The sequence below is a fragment of the Danio aesculapii genome, chromosome 1 (assembly GCF_903798145.1).
Source record: "Danio aesculapii chromosome 1, fDanAes4.1, whole genome shotgun sequence".
Classification (NCBI taxonomy): domain Eukaryota; kingdom Metazoa; phylum Chordata; class Actinopteri; order Cypriniformes; family Danionidae; genus Danio; species Danio aesculapii.
This window is the reverse complement of record NC_079435.1, coordinates 6072324-6085675: the sequence shown is the minus strand read 5'-3', so window position 1 is coordinate 6085675 and position 13352 is coordinate 6072324. Positions and strand designations below refer to the sequence as shown.

Below are 13352 nucleotides of genomic sequence, written 5' to 3'. Positions count from 1 at the left end.
ATAACTAGAGATGCTGCCATACTAAGGTTGTCAAAAGTATCGACTTCGGTTCCAATCGTTACTTTTCCAGAAACATTCGCGAGCTGTTCTACAGATATGACTGTGATTGGCTCTGAAGGTATCTCAAACTCGGCCCTGGAGGTCCGGTGTCTTGCAGACTTTAGCTCCAACTTGCTTCAACACACCTGCAAGGAAGTTTCTAGAAAGCCTAGTATAATCTTGATTGGCCAGCCCAGGGTGTGTCTGATTGGGGTTTCTGCAGGATACTGGACCTCCAGAACCGAGTTTGAGAACCCCTGTCTTATAGTATAAGACTCAAATATTAGCTGGAAATGAATGATTTGTACAGGGACATTTTTTATTATTTTTGAGGCAGCTTTTCTTAAAACCATTATATACTTCTATTCTTGTGTTCTGTTGTGAAAATACACCAGATTCAAGTACCTTTTTCCCTTTTTTGATCTCAAGAGCCACTGAACTCTTTATTTAGTTTTTATTAAAACTACTTACAACTAGCAAACAAATAAAATAAAAAAATACAACAAATGAGAACATTGTGAATTTTTTTACATTTGCATCATTAATTTTTTTACCTGGCTGTGCATAAATGTATTCCACATGGTCACGAATCTCCACCATGTTAGTAGAGAGGTTACCATCATACGGTGACTTAAACTGATGAGTACGGTTTCCTCCGTCTCCAAACCACCACCTGCAAAACATAACAAAAAAACAATAAAACATTAAACGCTTTAGCCCAGTGGTTAGTGCGCCGACATATGGTGCGGCAGCACTCCGGGTGTCCCGAGTGCTAATACCTGCATGTAAACCTTCCTACCCCCCACTCTCTCCCACTTCACTTCCTGTCAACCTATTGCCCTGTCAAATAAGGGCAAAAATGCCAAAAAGAAATCCTTTTTATGTATATGTATATATATATATATATATATATATATATATATATACATGTGATTTTTTATTTCAATATATAAAGGTTAACTTTAAATTCTTCCTTGGAGATTTCACATTCTATCAAAATTTGTTTTATGGTGAAGCTTAACATGAAACGAACAACCCATTTTACTGCTTAAGTCACTTAAGTTTCTGTGAAATTTGTGTAACCCACCGGTCCTACTGCACCCAACCCGGTCTGAACTGGGATAGAACCGATACAAATTCTTTGCATGGGAGTCGGTTGCTCTAACAAGGAGGCTAAAGACCATGGCCTCTAGCATCTGTCGCTAGAGCACCTTTTGAGGTCAGAAGAGTGAGGTTTACCTGCATAGCACTTCACTACCTGGCCTCCGTTACACTCACTCCCCTAAACCTCACTCCTCACACCACCACCTCATGCACCACCAGTGTGCAGCATCTAACTGGATTATGTGACGGCAGCCATATTGCACCAGACCACACACCACACACCAGCTACTTGGTGAAGAGGAGACAGAGTGATGAAACCAATTTGTTTATTTCACGCGGCCGCCATCTTAAAACATGAAAGCGAGGCTGCGGTGGGAAGAAGGTATAAGATCAGCACTGTAAACATTGCGACAACATGCTGTGGACTACAAACCTCCAGCTGTTGCAGACATTTCAAAATGAAGATGTGGTGTAAACATCACTTTAATATCATTCAGTTCAGTTTAATTTAAACAATTAAAAGCATATTAGGAATCAAACAACATCACAATCTCTGTAAGAGTAATACGCTTAAGTGTCCTCCTGGGATTCAGTTCATGGCAGCAGGTAAACACTGTGGTGACGCTTCCCTGCTTCAGCCTATGTAACCCAGTGAGTGATGAAACAATCCAGTCCTCTGTAGCACAACCTCGTGTTGTCTGTAATAGTGTTGTCCCGGTACTGAATTCTAAAAACGTCCATTTCCTGCTAAGATTTAAGCACTGTTGTGCAATCTTGAACACTGCTGATTTGTCATAGTATTCACCAGTGCTCAACATAAATGACTGTGATTGGCCATGAAAGTCATCAGTCCACCGCTCTTCACCAAGTGCAATCACAGGTACAGAAACACTGGAGCATTTTAAAGCCGCGAAGATCAGCGGATTGCTTGTCTGTGTTTGCACTCAGTAAACAGCAGTGTAATGCAGTGAACTGATGACCTTCATGGCCAATCACAGTCATTTCTGTTGAGCACTGGTGAATACTATGACAAATCAGTGCTGTTAAAGTGTTAGCGGGAAATTAAAGTTTTTTTTTTTTATATATAAATTTCAGTACTGAAATTCCACATTGTGACAAGTCTAATACAGTGAAAGAATCAGTTCATTAATTTGAATTTGATAAATGGCATCTAAAATGCGTGTTTGGGAAAGAAAACGTTAGCTAACTAGTGCTATTTTCCTTAACTTAGTGAAAATAAAAAGAGATGTCAGACCTCATTTAGCACGGACCTTCGGGTCACTCAGAAGTTGGTGAAATTTGTGTCACTTTCTCTTCGCAGATAAGATATACAGCCAGGTACACAACGTTCCAGTGTGACTCAGGCGATACTGAGGTTTCTTCCCACCGCAGCCTCGATTTCGCTTTTAAAATGGCAGCCGCATTAAATTAGTCTATTATGATTTGGGGACGGTTAGGAGGCCATGATGAGATTTTTGATGACCACAGAAAGTTCGGACCTTGGTTTAACGTCTCATCCGAAAGATGGCGGTCACTGAGCAGTATACAGTCCCCATCAATACACTGACCTCAGATTGAGTGCCCCCTGCTGGCCTCACTTACACCACTTCCGGCAGCAACCAAGCTTTCCCATGTGGTCTCCGATGCTTAGCTTCAGTGGGCGACCATGTGAGAGTTACAGAGAGCTACTGCCGGCTACTGAATAGTATCGAAAAAATAACTAATAAGTTATGCGCAGTGGGTAGCATGTTCACCTCACAGCAAGAAGGTCGCTGGTTTGAGCCTCGGGTGGGTCAGTTGGCACTTCAGTGTGGGGTTTGCTTCTTCTCCCCGTGTTGGCATGGGTTTCCTCCGGGTGCTCCGGTTTCCCCCATAAGTCCAAAGACATGTGGTATAGGTGAATTGGGTAAGCTAAATTGTTTGTATTGTATGTGTGTGAATGAGAGTGTATGGGTGTTTCCCAGTGATGGGTTGCAGCTGGAAGGGCATCCACTGCGTGAAACATATGCTGGATAAGTTGGTGGTTCATTCCGCTGTGGCGACCCCTGATTAACAAAGGGACTACGCCCAAAAGAAAATGAATGAATGAAATAACTGATAAAACATTATGCACTTGTCATCATGCCAAAAACTAAAGAAATCAGCTATTAGAATTTAGATTTTAAAACTCTTTTGCTTACAAATGTGCTGAAAAACCCCCAAAACAATAGTGAGAGAGTTCACTGTGCACATTAAAACCAGGTGCATGCATTTAAGAAAGTTAACTCTGGCTTGGTGTTGGCTTTAAAAGCTGGCAATGAAAAGACAACTTCTGCTGTCTTCTGGGATTTTGCAACAGCAAGGTGGCGGGTCTGTTTTTGAAGATATTTTTAGCCGGAGAGAATAAAGGCACTTTCTTGCAAATCTGTCTGACTCAAGGCCACGGGAGGGAGAAGTGGATCTGCTGCTGAATCATTTCCCGCTCCATCTTATCCACACCTGCTCAGCGCAAGAGGAACCCAAAGGAGAATCAAGGTACGCGATTGACTGAACAAACGCTTCACTGAACTCCAGAGACGCCCAGATAAAAGAGCAGGGAAGAAAACCGCCCTGCAGGACTTTGACGATGAATAGAGATATCCATGAAATAAATAAATAAAGCATGCTAGCAGACATCTGCAGTGGCACGCGGCAGGCAACTGGGGGTTGGAGTGGAAAGTTTGGGAATCTTTCTAAGGGAAAAAATCCTCGTCAGCATTCTGAGTGCAAACCACAAACTGTAAATCTAGAGGAAAGTGCCATTACATGAGAGCAGGCCCGGGAGTTTGTGTACATTGAAAGCGACTCTCCAAGAAAAAGAGAGAGCATTCGGCAACTCATTTCACTTCCATAATGAGACATTTGAAAGAGTAATGTGGTATTCGGCGAGGGGGAAAATGCATGATTTTATCCATCAGGAACTGATTTAGACTGTAATTGCGGGTTTACTTTTAATGCATACCAATGCTGAGGCTTAAATCTATCCAGTCTTTATTATTATTATTGTTATTCCTTTGTCCATTTTTAATGGCAATTACAAACCTGAGAAAATTCTTGTCACCTATCCAAGTTTTAGGAACTACAAATAATAACTTGACTTCTAGTTGATCATTTGGTATCAGAAGTGGCTTATATGAAAGACAAAGGCCTCTAGATTACGCTTATCTTACCAAAATAAAATATGATCATGTCTTGATTTTTTAAAGGTCTGACTTTGCTGAGAGAAAAGTCTCGCTTAACAGAAATAAAGTACAGTATAAAATATAAAGTCATGCTGTAGTGGAAAAAAAGTTTGTGTTTAGACACAAAATATTGTGTTTGACTCCATCATGAGCTTGGAGGACTGCATCCATACATCTCTGCAATGACTCAAATCACTTATTAATAAAGTCATCTGGAATGGCAAAGAAAGCGTTCCTGCAGGACTCCCAGAGTTCATCAAGAGTCTTTGGCTTCATCTTCAATGCCTCCTCCTCCATCTTACCCCAGACATGCTCAATAATGTTCATGTCTGGTGACTGGGCTGGCCAATCCTGGTGCACATTGACCTTCTTTGCTTTCAAGAGCTTTGATGTGGAGGCTGAAGTATGAGAAGGGGCGCTATCCTGCTATAGAATTTGCCCTCTCCTGTGGTTTGTGATGTAATGGGCTGCACAAATGTCTTAATACCTCAAGCTGTTGATGTTGCCATCCACTCTGCAGATCTCTCACACGCCCCCATACTGAATGTAACCCCAAACCATGATTTTTCCTTCACCAAACTTGACTGATTTTTATGAGAATCTTGGGTCAATATTTGTAATGACTGGGATGCAGTTCAACAGATAATCAACTAGTTCAATGACCAACTAGAAGTCAAGATATTATTTGTTGCTTACACAACTGGGATCGAAGACAAGACTTTCGTCAGATAATGAATACTACACTATACTATATGGCTCAAATCTATTCAATATTTATTATTACTGAATAATATTATTGCTTTGTCTGTTTTTAATGACGATAACAAACTAAATTGCTGAATTAACTCCACTACACTATATTATATGGCTCAAATCTATCCAATTTATTATTATTATTATTGCTTTGTCAATTTTAATGACAATAACAAACATTATTTAACTATACTCCACCATACTATATTACTAAATGCCCAAAATTATTAATTCCCCTGGCAAATTCTGACTTAAATTTACTTTTATTCCACCAGCAAGCTTTTTTTAGACTGGAAAGACACAGACTTCTCCAAAAAGATAATAAGACGATGTTTAAGAGGGAAACAAATATTTTTTGGCTTTTATTTATGTCACGATCACCAGCGATCTAGGCCTTGCAGATCGCTGGAAAACCCACACTACAAAACTGCCACTGATATGAACTACAAATCCCATTATGCAACTCACACACACCAGTTCCAGTTCTCTCCCTGAGTGCACACACACAGCTAGAAGCTCATTTTAGACTGATTACTAGAACTATAAGGACACCTCATTCACATACACTATATGCTGAGTCTTGCCATCCTGTAGCATTACATAGTGTTATCTTGTCTTGCCGTGCCTTTTAATCCTTGTCTTGCTTTTTGTTTATGCTGTTTGCCGCCTGCACTTCTTCACCTGTGACCACAACTACTCTCTGGATTACCCCTTATGCTAATGTTTTTTCCTGTTTGACAATTCCCTGCCTGACTAAGCTTTTAATAAGCTGCAATCTCTGTTGTCCAGTGTCCTAATGTTACAACTTACATATAAACAAACACTTTAAGTCGTAATTTTCCAGGGGAATGAAAAAATTCAGGATTGACTGTAAATGCAGTATTACTAAATGCAAATTGTTTATTACTATATATTAAGATGTAACTATATTACAGCCTTTTGGAAGACTGTTTAATCAAATATTACTGAAAATATACTAATGAAAATCATATAATTAGCCAAAGTCAAAATTATTAGAAAAAAATTATATAGATTATTATTTTATCTTCTTCAAACATTTCTCAAACGATGTTTAACAGAGAAAGTTTTTCACAGTATTTCCTAATAGAATTTTTTCTTAAAAAAAGTCTTATTTGTTTTATTTTGGCTAGAATAAAAGCAGATTATAAATTTCAAATTTCGTTCAAGCCAGGCAGACTAAAAAGCAAGCATCACATTGGCCTATGAATCATGAAAATGGAAGAATCTTTACACCTTAATCTTTAATAAATCATCACAGAACATACCAGAAGGTGACATCCACCGCTGTGTCTATCGTGATAAACGCGGTGAGGTTCAGTAGCGATCCCTGTTGCACTATTTTGGGGACTCCGTGTACGGTCGGGTCAGACATGGGGTTCATGCGGTCCACAGTCACGTTGAAGTCTTCAGTCAGCATGCTAACCTGGTTCATCGCTGTCACCTAGGAAAACGAGAGACGGGTCAGTTGAAAACTAGCAATGTGAGCTAACAAAATCATATGGTTAGTTTTGATTTCATTTGTACTTTAAGAATAAGCTGCTTTAACTTTTAAAACAATACTGAATACTGCTGCTAAAAACATTATGCAGGTACTTTTAGCATTAGAAAAATATCCTTCAATCAAAAATGAGTGTTGCCCTTTGATTAAACACTGCTGAAAAACTTCATAAGGATGAGGAAAAACCAAGACATTCACAGAGTTTGTGATGTTGCTTCGTCATGCATAATAGATTTCAGCATTGAAATTAAATGTATCTGTTATATTTAAAGATTTAGTGAAGGCGGGTCATTTTGACCCCAAAGACAATCAGTGTATACAGAATTCTAGGACAACACAAGGGTTAAATGAAAAGCAGTCACCGTGAGCTTGTACACCGCTGCGTTCTGGTAGATGATATTTAGCATGCTGTTGTAGTACGTGAAGTGCGGTTTATCATCCACTGTCCACCTGAACGAAGGGTCCGTTCCTGCCTCCACCGACGGTGTGTAGCACTGAAACACAAAACCAAGAGGAAAGCAAATAACAAGACCATTAAAGAGGAAGGTCAGGGCCATAAAGGAGACATGGTGGATAATGAACAGAGGAAAAATTTCTGTCTCACAGACAAGGCGATAAACAAACTGTCCTTGGATATCAGGAGTCTCATTTATAAACGTGGTGTACGCATGTTTTCAACCATTTTGTGCAACTTCCCACGCAAAGGTTGTGATCTATTATAAAACTAACTTGATTGGTGGATGAGCCCAGCTGTAAGTAAACTCTAGGTAAATATATTTAACTTTACTAAAGCCACTTTAAATTATCATGTGAACCATGATTACTAGTAAATATATAAAAAAAAATATTCAGGCATATGTTCACTTTTATGTTGCAAAGTTTTATAAATGAGAAGGTAAAAGTGGTTTAAACTGGCCTTAAGTGGTTATATGGTCTACCTTGATAGTTTAAGACAGCTTGAAAAGAGGTCAGAGCTTAAGAGATCGTTTTAAAAAAGCCATCTGGTTTGTAAAATATGAGCAATAAAAAGAGCGTCCTTGTAAAGTGGATGTTTAAAGGTCACGTTGAAAGTGATTTACAGCCGGCAGAGTTGGTTATCAGGTCAGCTTTGATGATTTCAGACAGATTTTAGGAACTCCTCGTGCTAGGAGACCAGATTAAATCGAACCAAACTAAAACCATCAAAACAACCATAGCTAACACTCAAATCTACAACAAAACATTTGTTGTTACTAAGGCATTATTAAAAACAATAACAAATATTAAATTAATACATTTAGAACACAGTGTTCTGTTAAGTTTGTGCTTTTTTATTACAAGACATAAATAGGCTTTACTCGGACAGTACATAATTAGAAGGTAACTTTGTTCTTTAGGAAATCAATAAATCTACCTCGTTTTAGCTAGTAAATGGACTCTAGATGTTTACAAGTTAAAGTCACACTAAACAAATGGGTTAAATCAACCAAACCTGGTTGTCTGGTCTACTTTGAGCAATTATCAGGCTAGGAAACCATCAAAAAGGGTCACAAATTGTTTAAAACCAAGCTAATTTGGTTAACTTGTCTACTAAGAGCACTTCTCAGGCTAGAAAACCAGCTCAAAAAGCTTACAAATGGTTTAAACCAAGCTAATCTGGTTATCAAGTCTACTACGAACACTTCTTGGGAGAGGAAACCAGCCCAAAAGGTTCACAAATGGTTTAAACCAAGCTAATTTGGTAATCTTGTCTATTATGAGCACTTCTCAAGCTAGGAAACCAGCTCAAAGGGGTCACAAATGGTTTAAACCAAGCTCATTTGGTTTTCAAGTCTAATACGAACACTTCTTAGGCAAGGAAACCAGCCCAAAAGGCTCACAAATGGTTTAAACCAAGTTGCTCTGGTTATCTAGATTACTATGAGCACTTCTCAAGCTAGGAAACCAGCACAAAAGAGTCACAAGTAGTTTACACCAAGCTTATTTGGTTATCAAGTATACCATGATCACTTCTCAGACTAGGAAACCAGCCCAAAGGGCTCACAAATGGTTTAAATCAAGCTAACTTGTTATCTAGTCTAATATGAGCACTTCTTAGGCTAGGAAACCAGCCCAACGGATTCACAAACGGTTTTAAACCAAGCTAATTTGGTTATCTTGTCTACTATGAGCACTTCTCAGGCTAGGAAACCAGCTCAAAGTGTCACAAATAGTTTAAACCAAGCTAATTTGGTTATCTAGTCTACCATAATTAAGTCTTAGACTTGGAAACCAGCCCAAAAGGCTCACAAATGGTTTAAACCAAGCCAAGTTGGTTATCTAGTATGGTATGGTTATCTATTATGAGCACTTCCTAGGCTAGGAAACCAGCCCAGTGTTCACAAACGGTTTTAAACCAAGCTAATTTGGTTATCTAGTCTACTATGAGCACTTCTCAGGCTAGGAAACCAGCTCAAATGGCTCACAAATGGTTTAAACCAAGCTAATTTTGCTATCTAGTCTACTATGAATCCTTCTTAAGACTCACCACTACGGAGAACAAAATTGCTCATAGTAGTGCTCATAGTAAACCAGATAACCAAATTATCTTGGTTTAAACCATTTGTGAGCCCTTTGGGTTGATTCAAAGGGCTCACAAATGGTTTAAACCAAGCCAATTTGGTTATCTGGTTTACTATGAGCACTACTATGAGCAATTTGGTTCTCTGGTCTACTATGAGCACTTATCATACTAGGAAGCCAGCCTAAAAGGATCTAAAATGGTTTTAAGCAAGCTAATTTGGTTATCTAGTCTACTATGAGCACTTCTCAGGCTAGGAAACCAGCTCACATGGCTCACAAATGGTTTAAACCAAGCTAATTTTGCTATCTAGTCTACTATGAGCCCTTCTTAGACTCACCACTACGGACTCCATCAGGACTCTGTGCGCAGGATGAGGTTGTATGAGCAGTCCTCGTAGCGGCTCTTGAACCCTGGCCTGAATCTGCAGATATGCCTCAGTGACTTCACTCTTGACATGAAGCACAATGGTGGTCTGTCCTGGCGTAGATCCAGCCTGGAGGTCAACCCACGCGAACATGGTGTCATTGAGTGGGTCGGACTGCCTGCACTCGGCCACCTTCGCCAGCAGACTCTGAGGACACGCCCTTTCAAATGCCACAGTCAGATTGCTGCCCTGACAGCCAATCAGAGCGCTGTGCTGAGAGCGCACTTTAACGAGAACCCACGTCTGATTGGGCAGGAAGTACACGGTGTCGTTGTGATTGGTTGGATGGATGACGGTGGGCGTCAGTGGCGGGATGACGTGAATCGGACAGGAGGCAGTGACGGGAAAATCCTCATCGTTGGACGTCACTTCTAAACTGTAATCGCCAACCTGCGGAACAACATATACAGATAATCAATAATTCAATATTTGCTAGTAATAAACGTGCACAATTTTGATTTTGTAGCCTCTAAAAATACTGTAAATAATCAATTTATTTAAACTTTTAGAGTTATTTTTAAGAATATACCGAGTGTTTTTGCAGTGGTGTTGTTCGTTACAGCATCAAATGCTTGGAGATTTTACTGGTTAATTTTCCTAATAGTTCAAACATTTTCATGTCAATCTGGACATTAGAAAATCTAAGTTTACATAGGCATAGTGGAATAATAGGAGATCAGTATAAGGAAATGGCCATACTATGAGTCTCAGACAGCATTGTGTCCTCATTCTCGTGTAAATTCCACAAGTGTAAAACCCCAGTGAACAAAATCGGAACACAAAGCAGACTGTTGCGTGACTCACGGGGCACGTCCTCATCATTTGCATGTACTTTAGGTCAGATTCTGTATAATGCAGACCTGACGAGGAGCCACATCATCAGCAGATCACTAGCCAAAACACAGAGGCTGTGTCTGACATCACCTACTATTTATTAGGTACTGCATTTGAATCTAAACATACTACTCGGCTTTTAGAAAAGTACGTTCTATACAGTATGAATGTAAGTAGCATGAATGGAACTAAGCCGTACTACGGCTGCCATTTTGTCATCATCACGTGACCTACTTGCATCAGTTGTGTCGATTCACTCCCATTCAGGGCCGGAGCAAGCTCAACTGGCGCTCTAGGCAAACGACGAGAATGCCGCCCTCAAACCAAAAGTTATGCCGTCTTCAATCCGGAAAAGCGGGGGGCGAAACTGGGGGTTGAGATGATGCGGTCTTTGTCGCAGACGAAAGCAAAGAGGGGGAAGAGGGTTTGGAGGACGTGCCTCGGACGCTGCCCTGACAACTCTGCCGCGCTAGGCAGCTGCCTAGGTCGCCTCTATGGATGCGCCGGCCCTGCACCCATTCATGAATTCTCTAACAGTGCATGATGGGATGGTACAGTGTCCATCCGATGCGCACTTCAGAATCTCGCCGGAAGTAGTAGGTCATCCAGGTATTTCTCACATACTGTTTTTAGCATATTATATAGTATGGAAGTTTGCAATTTTGGACACAGCCAGACTGATATGTTGCTCAGGGATCATTAATTTGCACGCCTCAGGCTGTGTTTGATAAGCAACGTTTCCTTCCCTTTTCCTCAAGTTTATATTTAACTTACTATGTATGCAGGACTTTTATTTTGAAATCAGGAGACGCAGAATTTTTACTGAGAAATATCACAACAAGCAAATTTGACACCATCAATAACTAACCTGCGGGAGTCCAGAGCGGAGGAACGGACCCTGCAGACCCGTCTGGTTCTGTCCCACATACAACACCCGGATCTGACACAGCATGCCTTCCTCCCAGACCCCCTCCACATCTGCCTGCAGTGTCTCGTTGGCGTCCCACCAGTGCGAGCGGTTCTGTATGAGCAGACTCTGGCTCCAGGGGGACGCAGGGTCCCGGGAGCACTGCAGCAGTCCCGAGGGTCCGGCGTCATGCTGCAAGGCGATGATGTCACCGGGGGACACCAGCAGATCCTGCACCTCCTCCTGGACCTGAGTGAAAGCAGGCAGAGAGCTATGTCCATCAGGGCTGTGGTTGGACTTTTTTTTAAACAAAATAACAAAAACATAAACACAATATCATAATCAAATAAATGACATTGAGGTGTAAATAATAAACCCCCACTGGACCCTTTTCACAAGCCTGTTATGATGCACTTAACGGTCATCATAATTTCATAATCTTTGCTTTTTTTTAACTTTACTTACTTACTTTACCTTACTTTACTTACTTTACCTTACTAACTTTACCTTACTTTTCCTTACCCCCCTTTACTTACTTTACCTTGCTAACTTTACCTTACTTTACTTACTTTACCTTACCCCCCTTTACTTACTTTACCTTACTAACTTTACCTTACTTTACTTACTTTACCTTACTAACTTTACCTTACTTTACATTACTTACCTAACCTTACTAACTTTACCTTACTTTACTTACTTTACCTTACTAACTTTACCTTACTTTTCCTTACCCCCCTTTACTTACTTTACCTTGCTAACTTTACCTTACTTTACTTACTTTACCTTACCCCCCTTTACTTACTTTACCTTACTAACTTTACCTTACTTTACTTACTTTACCTTACTTTACCTTACTAACTTTACCTTACTTTACATTACTTACCTAACCTTACTAACTTTACCTTACTTTACTTACTTTACCTTACTAACTTTACCTTACTTTACATTACTTACCTAACCTTACTAACTTTACCTTACTTTACTTACTTTACCTAACAGTCATCATAATCTCATAATCTTTGCTTTTTTTTACTTTACTTACTTTACCTTACTTACTTTACTTACTTTACCTTACTTTACTTACTTTACCTTACTTTACTTACTTTACCTTACTTTACTTTAATTAACTTCCTTAACTTACTTTACTTTGCTTTACCTTACTTACTTCACCTTACTTTACTTTACCTTACTTACTTTACTTTACCTTACAATACTTACTTTACCTTACTTACTTTACCTTACTTGGCTTTACTTTACTTTACCTTACCTTACTTTACTTATTTTACCTTACTTTACTTACTTTCCTTTACCTTACTTTACTTACTTTACCTTACTTTACCTTACTTACTTTACCTTACCTTACTTTACCTTACTTTGCTTTACTTTACCTTACCTTACTTTACTTATTTTACCTAACTTTACCTTACTTTACTTTACCTTACTTTACTTACTTTACCATACTTTACCTTACTTACTTCACCTTACTTTACCTTACTTTACTTTACCTTACTTTATTTTACCTTACTTACTTTACCTTACTTTACCTTACTTTACTTTACCTTACTTTGCTTTACTTTACCTTACCTTACTTTACTTATTTTACCTTACTTACTTTACGTTACTTTACCTTACTTTACTTAATTTACCTTATTTTACTTTAACTTACTTTACTTACTTTACCTTACTTTACCTAACAGTCATCATAATCTCATAATCTTTGCTTTACTTTTATTCTACTTTACTTACTTTACTTTGCCTTACTTACTTTACCTTACTTTAATTTACTTCCTTAACTTACTTTACTTTGCTTTACCTTACTTACTTCACCTTACTTTAACCTTACTTACTTTACCTTACTTTACCTTACTTTACTTACCTTACTTTACTTACGTTACCTTACTTTACCTTACTTTGCTTTACTTTACCTTACCTTACTTTACTTACTTTACTTTACTTTACCTTACTTACTTTACCTTACTTTACCTTACTTTACCTTACTTTACTTAATTAACCTTACTTTACTTTACCTT

The 13352-nt window shown here is 39.1% G+C and overlaps 1 pseudogene; it reads right to left on the bottom strand.

Moving 5' to 3' along the window:
- The window catches only part of LOC130223669 (polycystin-1-like), a 115648-nt pseudogene that overhangs the window by 37194 nt on the left and 65102 nt on the right, over positions 1-13352 (bottom strand).